Source organism: Gossypium raimondii, chromosome 13, assembly GCF_025698545.1.
Source record: "Gossypium raimondii isolate GPD5lz chromosome 13, ASM2569854v1, whole genome shotgun sequence".
Classification (NCBI taxonomy): Eukaryota; Viridiplantae; Streptophyta; class Magnoliopsida; order Malvales; family Malvaceae; genus Gossypium; species Gossypium raimondii.
This window is the reverse complement of record NC_068577.1, coordinates 32,885,119-32,899,133: the sequence shown is the minus strand read 5'-3', so window position 1 is coordinate 32,899,133 and position 14,015 is coordinate 32,885,119. Positions and strand designations below refer to the sequence as shown.

Sequence of the window (14,015 nt, the reverse complement as noted above, 5' to 3'; positions counted from 1 at the left end):
ATAGGTCTCCGACGAACTTCCAAACCGAACAAGCTTCCAATTATCTATAAAACATAGGAAAGAAAACTACGTAAGCACACAATGCTTAGTAAGTTCGTAAAACATAAAACATAACTTACCATTTCATTACATAACATTAAATTTATGCATAATACAATCCAACCACAAGCTTGGCACAAGCCTAAACACCAACAACAACACATGTTAGCATACTCAAATATAATCCACATGAGTTTAACATAGATAAGCCATTACACATGAACATAATTCATTTGAATTCATCATCTTCCTTAACATAACATACTTTCAATATAACTCACCATTTCAATTCTTTTCATAAATACATATCAGGGTTCATATTGAACACTTACCATTTCTTTTCCTTTTCATGCCCGTTGAACCATTTAGAATATCATCGGATACGCGGGATAGCTCACACGAAGTGTGCTAAACATATAACCGTAACCTTTCCTTTCCTTTACATCATTGCTCACACAAGCTGTGAAATGGGCCTGCTCACACGAGCTGTAGGTCAGAATGTAAGCTACACGATGCTACTCACACGAGCTGTGGAGTATCCGCAACAAATGCAAGACGTCAGTCATCGGTAGGACATTCAAGACCAGCACTCGAAACATGGAAACCCTAATGACATGTCATTCGTATCCTAGGAATTCCTAAGGTTCAAACCGGGCTCGATAGTCATTATAACAACGTTGGATTCACATTACTCAGTTACATAACAATAAACACATTACATATAGCTCAAACCATAGCATTAAAATGATACACAATCATACGAACTTACCTCGACAATTAAGGCATAGAAATGGAGTCGACTAATCCACAACTTTAGCTTTACCCCGATCTAAATCCATACGAGGTCTATCTTGATCTAAATAAATAAATTCAATCTATTTAATACAGATACTATTCAATTTAATCCAAAATTCATACTTTTGCAAATTACATTTTTCCCCTAATATTTTAACTTCTTTACAATTTAGCTCTTAAGCTCGTAAATGGAAATTTACACAATTTCATCCCTAACCCATGCTAGCCGAATTTATTATGACTACATATCAACTCATACAAATCACTATTTCATAATTTCACCATGTACTTTTACTATTTTAACAAATAAGTCCCTAATTGACATTTTCATCAAAACTCACTTTAGAAAACTTGTTTATTTATCAACAAGGACTCGAAATCCTTTATCAAACTTAATAAATCATACAAAAATGTTCATGGAAAAACCCTAATCCTTTAATAGTTTTGCAAATTAGTCCTTGGGCTAGCTAGATTATGTTACAACGATCCCGAAAACATAAAAATCATTAAAAACAAAGTTGTAAAACATACCATGCTAGCACCACAACCTAACTGGACCCTAGCAAGCATCCATGGAGTTTCTTCTTGCAAAATTCAATGGAGGAAGATGAAACAAAATGACACGTGTTGTTTCTTTCTTAATTTACATTAACATAATTACTAATTTACTAAACTAACCTTATTAGTTTACCTTATAATCACTTCATTTTATGTCATAATTGTCTACCAACTAATCAAATGGTTTAATTACCATTTAAATCACCAATATTAAAAATTCATAGCAGTTTAACACCTTTAGTTAATAGAACTATACTTTTTAATCATTTACGATTTAGTCCTTTTCACTTAATTAAGCATGCAAACGTTAAAATTTCTTAACAAAATTCTTATACGACACTACTAACATACCATAAACATTAAAATAACAATAAAATAAATATTTTAATGTCAGATTTGTGGTCCTAAAACCACTGTTCTAATTTCACTAAAAACAGGTTGTTACATGAACAGTTTGGCATTTTCATATGAGAATATTCAAAATTATTCTAACTCATTAAGTTGAAGCATTCGTTTCTCCAAGGGCAAATGACATGCTTTCCCAAAAACTAACCAACAAGGAGACATCCCTAAAGGTGTTTTGTATGTTGTCCTGTAGCATCATAAAGCATCATCCAGTCTTTTGGACCAGTCTCGTTGGTTTGGACAAACTACCTTTTCGAGTATACCTTTTATCTCTTTATTTGCCAATTCAGCATGCCCATTTGTTTGTGAATGGTAAGCTGTGGCAACCTTGTGCTCCTCTCTATGTCTATCGAGCAACCATTTCAACCATTTGTTCACAAAATAGGACCCCTCATCACTGATGATAGCCCTAGGAGTTCCAAACCTTGTAAACACATGTTTCTGCAAAAACTTCAATATTACCTTGGCATCGTTCGTTGGATATGCCTCGACCTCAACCCACTTAGATACATAGTCTATTTCTACTAATATATACTTGTGACCAAAAAAAGGAGGGAAAGGACCAAGGAAGTCAATACCCCAAACATAAAATAATTTTACCTCAATAATGTTTGTTTGGGGTATCTCATTTCTGTTGGTTATGGTTCTAACCCTCTAGCATTGATCATAACTTTTCACGTAGGCATATGCATCTTTTAATAGAGTTTTCTAAAAGAATCTGGCTTGCAATACTTTGGTTGTTGTTCTTGATCTTCCGAAGTGTCATCCACTTAGAGTTGTATGAAAATGATATAGAATTTCATGTATCTCATTTTCTGCCACACATCTCCTGATCATTTATTCTCCGTATTGTTTGAACAAGTATGGCTCTTCCCAAAAGTAGTACTCAACGTGGAGAAACTTTTTTTGTTTGCTGATATGTCTTTTCAAGTGGCATCAAGCCACAAGCTAAATAGTTAGCAAAATCAACAAAACAAAAGGTGTTATGGATGTGATTTACCTTACGTATGTGCTCGTCTGGAAATGTCTCATGAATGGGTATAAGAGGAGAAGTTCCTTCTTACGGCTCCAATTTGGATAACTGATTTGCTACTTGATTTTCTACCCCTTTTCGATCTTGAATTTCTAGATCAAACTCTTGAAGTAGAAGCACCTATCGAATCAATCTCGGCTTAGCATCTTTCTTGGCAAGTAAGTATTTAATTGTCGAATGATCTATATAGATAGTCACTTTGGTACCTACAAGATAAGATCAAAACTTGTCAAAAGAAAATACAATAACAAGTAACTCTTTTTCTGTTATCGTGTAATTCAGTTGAGCTCCCGTCAGAGTCTGACTTGCGTAGTAGATAAGATGAAAAACTTTGTTCCTTCGCTGGCCTATCACAGCTCCTACTGCGAAGTCACTTGTGTCACACATTAATTCAAATGGAAATTCCCAATCTAGTGTGATGATAATTGGTGTTGAGACCAATTGATTCTTCAGATCATTGAAAGCTCTCAAACATTCTTCATCAAAGTTGAATGTTATATCCTTCTCCAATAATTTGCATAAGGGTTTAGCAATTTTGGAGAAGTCTTTGATGAATCTCCGATAAAACTAGCATGTCCTAAAAATCTCCCAACACCCTTTACAGATGTTGGAGGTGGGAGTTTCTAAATGACATCTACCTTTTCTTTATCTACCTCGATCCCTTGTCTCGTTATTTGATGCCCCAAAGCAATACCCTCTCGTATTATGAACAAACACTTTTCCCAATTGAGTACAAGGTTTGTTTCTTTGCACCACCTTCATACTTTGGGTAGATTGGCTAGGCAATCATCGTACATGTCTCTGAACACTGAAAAATCATCCATTAAAATTTCCAAAAACTTTTCCACCATGTTAGTAAAGATCACCATCATACATCTTTGAAATATAGCAGGTGCGTTACATAAACCAAATGGCATATGTCTAAAGGCAAACGTACTGTATGGGCATGTGAATGTTATTTTGTGTTAATCATTCAGTGCTACCATAATTTTATTGTACCCTAAGTATCCATCGAGAAAATAGTAATAGTCTCGTCCCACGAGTCTATCCAACATTTGATCTAAGAACGGCCAAGAAAAGTGATCTTTACGAGTCGTGTTGTTCAATTTTTGATAATTTATGCAAATTCTCTATCCTGTAACTACTATAGTCGGTACTAACTCATTATTTTCATTCTCCACGACTGTAATGTCTCCTTTCTTTGGTACGCACTAGACCAGACCTACCAACAAACTGTTTGAGATAGGGTAAATTATACCTGCATCTAACCAGTTAATAATTTCTTTCTTTACCAGATCCTTTATAATGGGTTTCAATCTCTGTTGTCCATCAATCATCCTTTCCTCACCACCTTCTAGGTTGATTTTGTGCATGCACACGGATGGACTAATACCTCAGGTATTGGTTCTGGCCCATCTGATAGCCTTTTTAAATTGTTTTAGCACTAGAATTAGTTTCTCTTCCTATTCTTTAGTTAGTTGAGCTGAAATAATCACAGGCAAAGTAGAAGCGTCGCCTAAATAAACATATTTTAAGTATGAAGGAAGTACCTTAAGTTCTAAATTAGGTGGCTCATCGATTGACGCTTTTGGTTGGACATACTCTCAGCTCTCTAATTCCACATATTCAAAATGGGATTGCAGATTAAATCCCGTTTGGTCAGCTTTTAACAAAGCTAAATATTCCTCCCCTTGCTCATCACTTAGAGGGTCTGACATTAAGATTTTTTCTAATAGGTCATCAACAGAATTGAGTTCCTATTCCATGACTACTTCTTCTAACTCGGTTACTACAAAACACTAATCAATTACGACAAGAAATCACATCGATTTAAAAAAATTGAATGTTACCTGGTCATCCTGAACACACATGGTAAGCTCACCCTTTTGCATATCAATTAAGGTCCTTCCAATGGCTAGGGAAGGCCTTCCTAAGATGATTGGCACCTCCTTATATGCTTCAAAGTCTAAAACAACAAAGTCAGTAGGAAAAATAAATTTGTCTACACGTACCAATACATCCTCAATTTTTCCTTCCGGATGTGGTAAGGATTAATCTGCTATTTGAAGCGTAACCATAGTTGGTCTCCCTTCCCCTATCCCTAATTTTTTGAATATGGACATCGACATCAAGTTGATGCTCGCACCCAATTTACACAATGCCTTACCACAATAAGATGCTCCAATGTTGAAAGGTATGATAAAACATCCAGGGTTGTTCATCTTTGGGGGTAGTTTATCTTGTAGATATGCACTACATTCTTTTGTTAGAGCTACCGTCTCAAATTCTCAAACTCTCCATTTATTGGACATGATATCTTTCATGAATTTAACGTAGTTTTGCATCTGCTTAAGAGTTTCTACCAACGGGATGTTAATATGAAGTTGCTTGAGTACATCTAGGAACTTCTTGAACTGGGTTTCTTATTTTTTCCTTCTGAAGTCTTTAAGGGTAGGGTGGTGAAGGATTCTTTACTTGAACTAGGCAATTCGTATGTTATGGCATTTATGCATCTAACAAAGGTTTTAATTTATCAGAATTGACTGGTTTCAAAGTGACCTTATCAAATTTTGCAGATTTTGGTTCTAGTGAAGCTGGGTTTTCCACACTCGGTTGAATTTCAACTTTATATCAAACTTTAACTAGCTCTTCTTCAACTTCAACTGTGTTGGGCTCTAACGTCTTTCCACTCCTTAGAGTCAATGCCTTATAGTGCTCTTTCCTAGGATTTCTTGGATTTTTCGTATTACTAGGCAAAGCACCTTATGGTCGGTTCTTAAGTTCATTAGCAAGTTAACCCACTTGATTCTCCAAATTCCTTAAAGTGGCATCATTCTTTATCATATATGCCTTCAATAGGTTCTCAACGTTATTGGAAGGTCCGACTTGTGGTGGTTTCTGAACTTGTTAGGTGAATCTAGGTGGCTGGGTTGATCTAGGTTGTGTGTAAGTGTTACTAGGTCCAGCCCCTTGGCTACTCTAAGAGAAATTCGGATGGTTTCACCAAGATGGGCTATAAAAATTGGATTATAGTCCCTGCCTACCTCGATTCTGGTTCTGGTTACCCTTGTAATACACGGATTCTAGGTTTGATGGCTAATCTTCGAACAAGTGCCCTTCCCCACAATAAACACGGGCTATATTCTTGTATTGGTTAGGTGGCTTAGCTGTAATATTGTTAAACCCTTTAGTAGTAAAATTTTTAAGTATTAAGGATATCGAAGATACTTGAGCTGTAAATGAAGTGATGGCGTCCACTTCATGTACTCTTGCACTCGTCTTGAAGTTGTTCGATTGGTTGGCCACTAGTAATTTTTGCTGGAAATGTTCTCAATGATTTCATAAGCCTCATTATAAGACTTAGAAAAGAGAGCACCATTGGTAGAAGCGTCTACTACCATTCTTGTGTGAGCATTGAAACCATTATAGAAGGTCTCTAATTGGATGCAATGTGGGATTCCATGATGAGGGCATTTTCGTAACAGTTCTTTAAATCTTTCCTATGCCTCATACAAGGACTTGCCATCCATCTGTTGGAAAATAGTGATTTCATTCTGCAACTTAACATTCTTTCTAGGTGAGAAATATTTCATAAGGAAGCGTTCTGCTAACTCTTTCCATGTGGTAATGGAATCCGGTGGCAATGAGTTCAACCAGGCTCAAGCTCTGTCCCTTAGTAAGTATTGGAACAACTTTAATCTTAGTGCATCTTCGGGTACTTCGACTAACTTGAAGGAATCATTCACCTCCATAAATAAGCTGAGGTGAAGGTGAGGATCTTCAGTAGGCATTCCACTGAATTGGTCCACTGTCTGAAGCATCTAGAAGATAACTGGCTTTAGCTCAAATCGTTGTGCCTCAATTTCAAGTCTCCTAATACCCAGATTAAGCTCATGAAACAATGGCACGATATATTGTCTTAAGGCTCTATCCCTATCATCAGTAACAATGATAGGATTTTGAGCATGATTCTCTCCATTTCCTTGATTTTGGTTTTCAAAGTTCATATCTTCGGTCCTTCACTGAGTTGTTTGTCTTCTCATTTGTTGAAAAGTCCTTTAAATTTCAAGATCTATGGGGAGTAAGTCAATAATTCGATCAATACTCATAAACATCTAAAACAATCACAGAAAAAATAATTAAATTAAAATTCAATAGAAAAATAGACCAAAATGCAAGTGTACACAATCGTATAAGAAATAAAGTGACAAGTAATGTCGAGTTATCGTACCCACAGAGACTGTGCAAGAAAATATTTATGAAATGCAAGTTTAAGCAATTTGGTGGAGGAAATATATAATGATTTGTAAGACGTGATCTAAAAACTAAAATTAACTAAGTATTTAATTAAAAGAAAAAAAAGTAAAATTCCAATGCACGATTTCTAAAACAAATAAGGTTTTAATCAATATGACATACATGTGTTAGATCAATTTCATTCTTTAACTTAGAATTATTAAAACTATGTTCATGTTGTTACGAATAATTTCATGGCAACTCGGTCTTTTATTAACTAATGCACATACATACTTACTAAACCAATTAATCTCTTAAACATATTTCTATGTCAATTCAAACAATTAATCAATTTTCATAAGAAAATATAAGATAAAATGAGGTAACAATATATTCCTATATTGAAACAATTTAATCACAATAATCTTACAAGTTATGTAAGGGTAAAGTATTGTTTAATACCATCATTAATTTAATCTTCAAGTACCTTAGAAGATTAAACATGCACCAATTAAATCTTGTGAAAATTAATTATAATTTCAATCCGATTAATAATTAACTCTTTTGTTACCTTACAATTAAGATGCGGGCATAACATATGCATGATTTTATTTAATTGAACAAACTACAAAGGCTTAGAACAACACAAACATGATTTTAACAAATTAAGTAGGAAGAATGTAATTAATCTAATAGGAATGAAATTAAGTCATTTTAATTCATTTAAGAACATCAACACAAAAAATATTCATAATCATGATCACTACAAAAATTGAAAAGATTAAGAGAAGGGAACTAGAAAAACAAATCCTGGTGATCTTCCGAAGCCAGACTAGTATGCTCCTCTCTTCTCTGCACGTTTTGTTAATCCAAGGCCTTCACAAACACTCGATTGTTGCTGCTCCAAGGGGTGTGCTACCTCTTTTTCAAGAGGGGAAATCGGCCAGGGAAGAAGGAAATTGGAAAGCAGCTAAAAGGGAAAATAAAAAGAAATATGAGAGAAAATGTGTGAAAGAAGTGTGTGAAATGAGGGATGAAAAATGAGGAAGTGAGGAGGCTATTTATACTTAAGATTGGAAACTCAAGTTGGCTAAAAATAGAAGCTAGTCCCTCATCCTATGGTCGACCATGCTAGTGGAAGGAGTGGTTAAGTTTGAATTTGCTATTTTTAGCTTGTGGCTAAAAATAGAATACATAAAAAGATGAGGGGTTTGAATGAAATTTAGGAAAATTTCAAGGGTGTATTTGCAAGTGTTAAAATTAGCCAAAATAAGTTGATTGGTTCAGCAACATGGAATGGTTTGGGCTGCTCTTTTGGGCTTGTTCATCCTCCCTCTTTACTAGCTCAATTCAAGCCCTTTTTCTCTACTTCAAGTTGCTCCTTTTTCCCGATAAAAATCAAATCAGAACTGGTTTAAGGAAGTCTAAAAACTTAAATTTAAGTCCTCCATGGCTGTTAGTTCATCATCTTGAACTCTCATGGTGCCTCGTCGATTAATTCTTTCAAGGTGACTATCGAGTTGATTTTTAACCTTTTGTGCAACACTGCCAAAAATATCCTAATTTATGCAAGATTATTACAAAAATAATTAAAATTCAAAATGTTTTATAAACTAAGCTTAAATTAATTATTGTATACTAAAATTATAAAATTTGAAAAAGTCTATATATTTTAATGTTTCCACACGCCTAAGCTTTTGTCGATCTATTGCATTTGACGGTTGCTTGTCAATTTCGGCTTCACCTTGACATGCATGTCAGGGTTGATCACTAACTTCGACTCCTTCCTCCGTGGTTGAACCCGATCATGTACTAGCCGCCCATCATGGATCCCCTCCCCGAGTTGAGTCGACTATTGCGAGGATGACCCACCTCGGTAGAACAACGATGCTGGGGGTGTTTGTGACACTATCGACGAGCCACTATATGGTGTCGCCTGGCCTGATTACGGATAGAAGGTGAGAACTGAAGGCATACTACATGTGTCGATGTTGTTGGCGGGATCAGCATGTAATATGACACGGTGGGTGACGGTCGTGCATAATATATCCCTGAAAAATGTGTTGATGTAGGGAATGATGGGGTGTGCTGTAGTGTTTGTGTAAAATAAACTGTTGTTGAATGTTTTGATGCATGGAATGATTGTACGTATTGTGATGGTTGTGTAAAATAAATTAGAACTGAAGGTGATGATGTGGGGAATGAGTGTGCGTGTTGTGATGTTGACAAAAAAAACTAGGTTAGAAGAAAAATAAATGAACCACACTGACTGGAAGGTTGCACGACAATTGGGTCCTCTGATGTAGATGGAGCAGATGTTGATCCCGTCACGTCTCCATCTCCCAACCTAGGATTGATGGGCCCTCGTCTTGGCCTCCTATGGCGACGGTGCCTATTCCTCTCTGAATCCGGCAATAGATATGACTTACCGTTATACTTGAACCAATCCATGTAATTTGGAGACGTCACCAACTCCGATATGAGAAATGGTTCACGCGTTGGCAAGAAATCGTACCTACGCTTCCACATCTTGATATACATCTTGTGGAATGTTGGCTAATCTTCCTCGAGTCTCCCCCGCAAGTCGATCTTGTAGAGGTCTTCGCGATCTTGGGATGGCAGCGAAATATGTTGCGTAGACCCGAACTGTTGCATGTGTAACATCCATAACCCGTATCCATCGCCGAATTAGGGTTAAAAGGCATTACTAATCAAAATACTACTCAAAATAGACATTCATTAAAGTTCAATAATTATAGTAGTTACATCAGATAAGCTAGGTTTAATATTAAACATGCGAATTTTTAAGCTTTTCTTTTAGTCATTTAAAACAAAATGAAAACATTACAATCCAACTAGACTATAAGGAAATAAGCCATTTTCGCTGGCTATGAAACTCATTTACAAAACATTAAAGTATGCTCTTACAACATTATCTAGCCTGTACATGCCCTAAGTTAAAATTCAAACATTTTAATATCGAGACAATAGATAGAGCGATGATCTTTGCTGACAATCCCCGAGCTTGAAGCTTGATCTTTAAATCTATAAAACAGAGAGACGTAAAAGAATAAGGTAAGCTTATTTAGCTTAGTAAGTCTATGGCATAACTAAAACAACACAAATAAAACACATAAATATCATATAATTTCCTGATTACATTTATAGATGTCACAAATACCACATATTTTACTAACTGAATATTTAAAATGCATAGTCATCTTATTTATATAAAATATATGTAATCTTAGAATGCTTACAAATGAGTATATATATATACTCTATATACATACAACCAATTGTATCTTTAAATAATCATCAACTTACAACCAAATACATGAACTTATCACTTACTTAAAATCAATTACATATATTACTATCAATACTTAGAGCCGAATACACCTACACTTCAAATTCTTATAATTGAACGCATATTTATACATATATACTCAACAATTATTATAACCGAATATACATATATATATATGTACATCAAACTAATATAACAGAGCACATTTATACTTACCCAAAATGCATATCACCAATCACATAAATGCTTAATAAAAGCATATACATAATGCAAATATAAATTTATCACATGCATATATGTGAATGTGCATATATCTATCAAGTGCTTAAAACTGTATATACATATATACATACTCATCAGATACGTATAAACGGATGTTTGTATGTTCATCAAATATGAAGGCCGAATATGTAATCATATTCTTCAATTTCATACCACCAAATCTATATACACATTCAGTACATATATATACATAATATAAACAATATCATCGGCACTTAGCCTGCTAGGCTTAAAGCTTGTTTTAGTACACCGGCACTTAGCCTGCTAGACATAAAGTCTGATATGTTTCACCGGCATCAAGCCTGCTAGATGTAAAGTCTGGTATGTTTCACTGGCATCAAGCCTGCTAAACGTAATTTCTGGTATGTTTCATCGGCATCAAGCCTGCTAGACGTAATGTCTAGTGTCGAAACCATCTTTTGAAAAACAAAATATTTAGGTTGTCGACTTTAAAAAATGAAAATTGGGAGTCGCCACCAATCTTTTATTAAGGTGTGATTGGGTCACCTAAAAAACGACTTTGGTCTACGAATTTTAGAAAAACGGGTCCGGGAGTCGGTTACGTATGAGGAAGGATTAGCACCCTCATTACGCCCAAAAATTGGTACCTAGTTAATTAATTAATGTCTTAATGTCGAAAATTTGAAAAATATAATCCTTAGCAAAAACTTAAAAACGTTACGTATTAAGACCCTTATCATTTCAGAGAAAGAAAATGCCACACCCAATGCGTTAGGGCACGACATTCCAATTTTCCCCAAAAATGAATTAGGGCAAAATACTAGTGCAATAAAAAATGTAAAAGAATATTCATTTATTCAAGATTTAAGAAATCGCGGCCCAATACGTTAGGGCACAATTCCTTTAAAATCCCAAACTCGAAATATCTCCTTTATTATTTTTTAAAAAAATATTCATTTCGAGAAATCAATGCGTCACATCCAATACGTTAGGACACAACGTGTTGAATTCCCAATAATGAGTTCTTATTTTTTTTTATTAAAGAGAAATCCTCGATTGTTAGATTTTTAAAAAAATCGGAACCCAATACGTTAGGGCTCAATTTCTTTGAGAAATCCTAAATACGAGTATTACCTCTATTTTGAAGCGTTTTATTTTAAAATTAAATAAGAGATAGGGTAATGTTATGTTTGAATATGTGAATGAATGCCCTTAAACAAATATCAATAATAAATACAACAATTTCATAGAAATAATACGAATAAACAAATAAATAAACAAAATAATGACGTGCAAAATATCAAATAAATAGGCAAGATAATAATAAAAATATGCAAATATAAATTAATAAGGAATAAAAAATATACTGTACACATAAAAAAATACATAAGTTTTAAACAATTAATATAATATTAAAATTAATTAAATAAATTAAACATGTGTATATAAAATATAAGTATGCGAAAATTTTAGTATAAAAAAACATAAATACATGCTTAAATATACATATAAAATAATAATAATAATTGCATATGAGAATTATAAAATAAAAATTAAAAGAATACAATTGCATTATCAAAAATATTGATTTTTAAAGAAAATATGAAAATGGACTAAATTGGATCGCCAGTAAAGATCTGGGGTAAATTCACAAATAAATAAAGTCTGGAGGACTTAATTGAACGCTCGAATTACATAGAGGGGCTGGAAGGGCAATTTTCCCTTCTCCTCTAAACGACGCCGTTCAAATTAGACCAAATTGAAATAAAAATAAATAAAAGGGTAAATTAAAAAAATAAAAAAAAACTTAATTACAAAAACATTAAAAGGCAGAGGGGCTAAATAAAATAAATAAAATTCGCAGTGGTATCACTTTCTCCCATTTTTTAAAATCGTAAATAAGTAAAAAATAATCAAAAGAAAACAAATAGTAAGTCACCTTTAAAAAACTGACAATCGTTCTCTTTTTTTATTCCTCATTTCTTTCCTTTTTCAATAATGAAGGGAGAGGCATCTATTTATAGTTGAGCCTCCCCAAATCCAACGGTACAGATCAATTACATCAACGGCTGAGATTAAAGGGTATCTACAAATTAAATCTCTAAGATTACAAAATCATATCTTCTAAGATTGCATATCATATCTAAGATTATATATCATATCTAAGATTGAATATCATATCTAAGATTATATATTATATTTAAGATTGCATATCATATCTAAGATTGCATATCCCTGAAGATTATGTTTCCATAAGCTTGTAGATAGACCTTCAACCTTTTCAAGTAATGGACAATTCCGATCGGGCCAAATGATATTACTTTGGGTTTTTTTTTTGTGAGCCCGGGCTAAAATTGGGCATTACATCTGGTATGTTTCACCGGTATCAAGCCTGCTAGACGTAATGTCTGGATTACTTCATTGTCAATAAACCTGTTAGGCTCGGAGCCTAAAATTTCAATTTCACATATACAAATAATTCCTCATATCATTCATAATACAATCACATGTTCATTATATACCATATTCAAATCGTAACAGAGTTTACCAATCATACCTTCAATTCAACTCAAGTGCTTATAAATTCATAAACATATATATATACACGTATATATATAAAGTCGAACCTCAATTATAAAAGAGATAGATTTTATACCTTTAATTCTATCCAAGAACCAATACATAAATATACATATATATATTTGAATCCCATGAATATATTTAACATTTATACCATTAACTAAAATAACAACCCATACATGTATATACATTTATATTCGAACATAAATGTATTTATTTACACAATTTTACCTTTAACTAGGTTCAAAACTTATTCATATATATATATAATTGAATCTATCACTTACATATATATAATTGCATACATAAGTTCAATATAAAACATATACATATATATAATCTCATACATATTTAAAAATTACATATGAATATATATTCAAAACTACTTAAACAATTTAAAATACATACCTTTAATCAACCCAAAAGCTTATACATGTATATTCTTATGTATATATTTTGAATCTTTTATATATATATATATATATATATATATATATATAATATACATATCTTTGATTAAACCTAGAATATATACATATATATACTCATATTTGTTCGAACCTTGTGCACACATATAACTCTCATACATTCAATTAAATTCATCACAAATATATATATATAGATTCATATATAAATATTAGAACATTGTATATATATATATACCTATATACCCTTTCTTACTTTAACTAAATTCAAAGATCTATATAAGTATATACCTATATATTCGAGTATTGTATATACACATATATACCATTTATACTTCAAATTTATTCAATCGAATTACTTTTAATTATAGCTCAACAAAAATAAAATAGA

General features: G+C 33.2%; 1 non-coding gene across 1 annotated transcript; it reads left to right on the top strand.

Moving 5' to 3' along the window:
• The first annotated feature begins 6,286 nt into the window (after nucleotides 1-6,286).
• On the top strand, nucleotides 6,287-6,392 carry LOC128036462 (small nucleolar RNA R71). The gene has a single exon (XR_008193257.1). It is a non-coding gene; the product is annotated as a small nucleolar RNA R71 (small nucleolar RNA).
• Nucleotides 6,393-14,015: the final 7,623 nt, after the last annotated feature.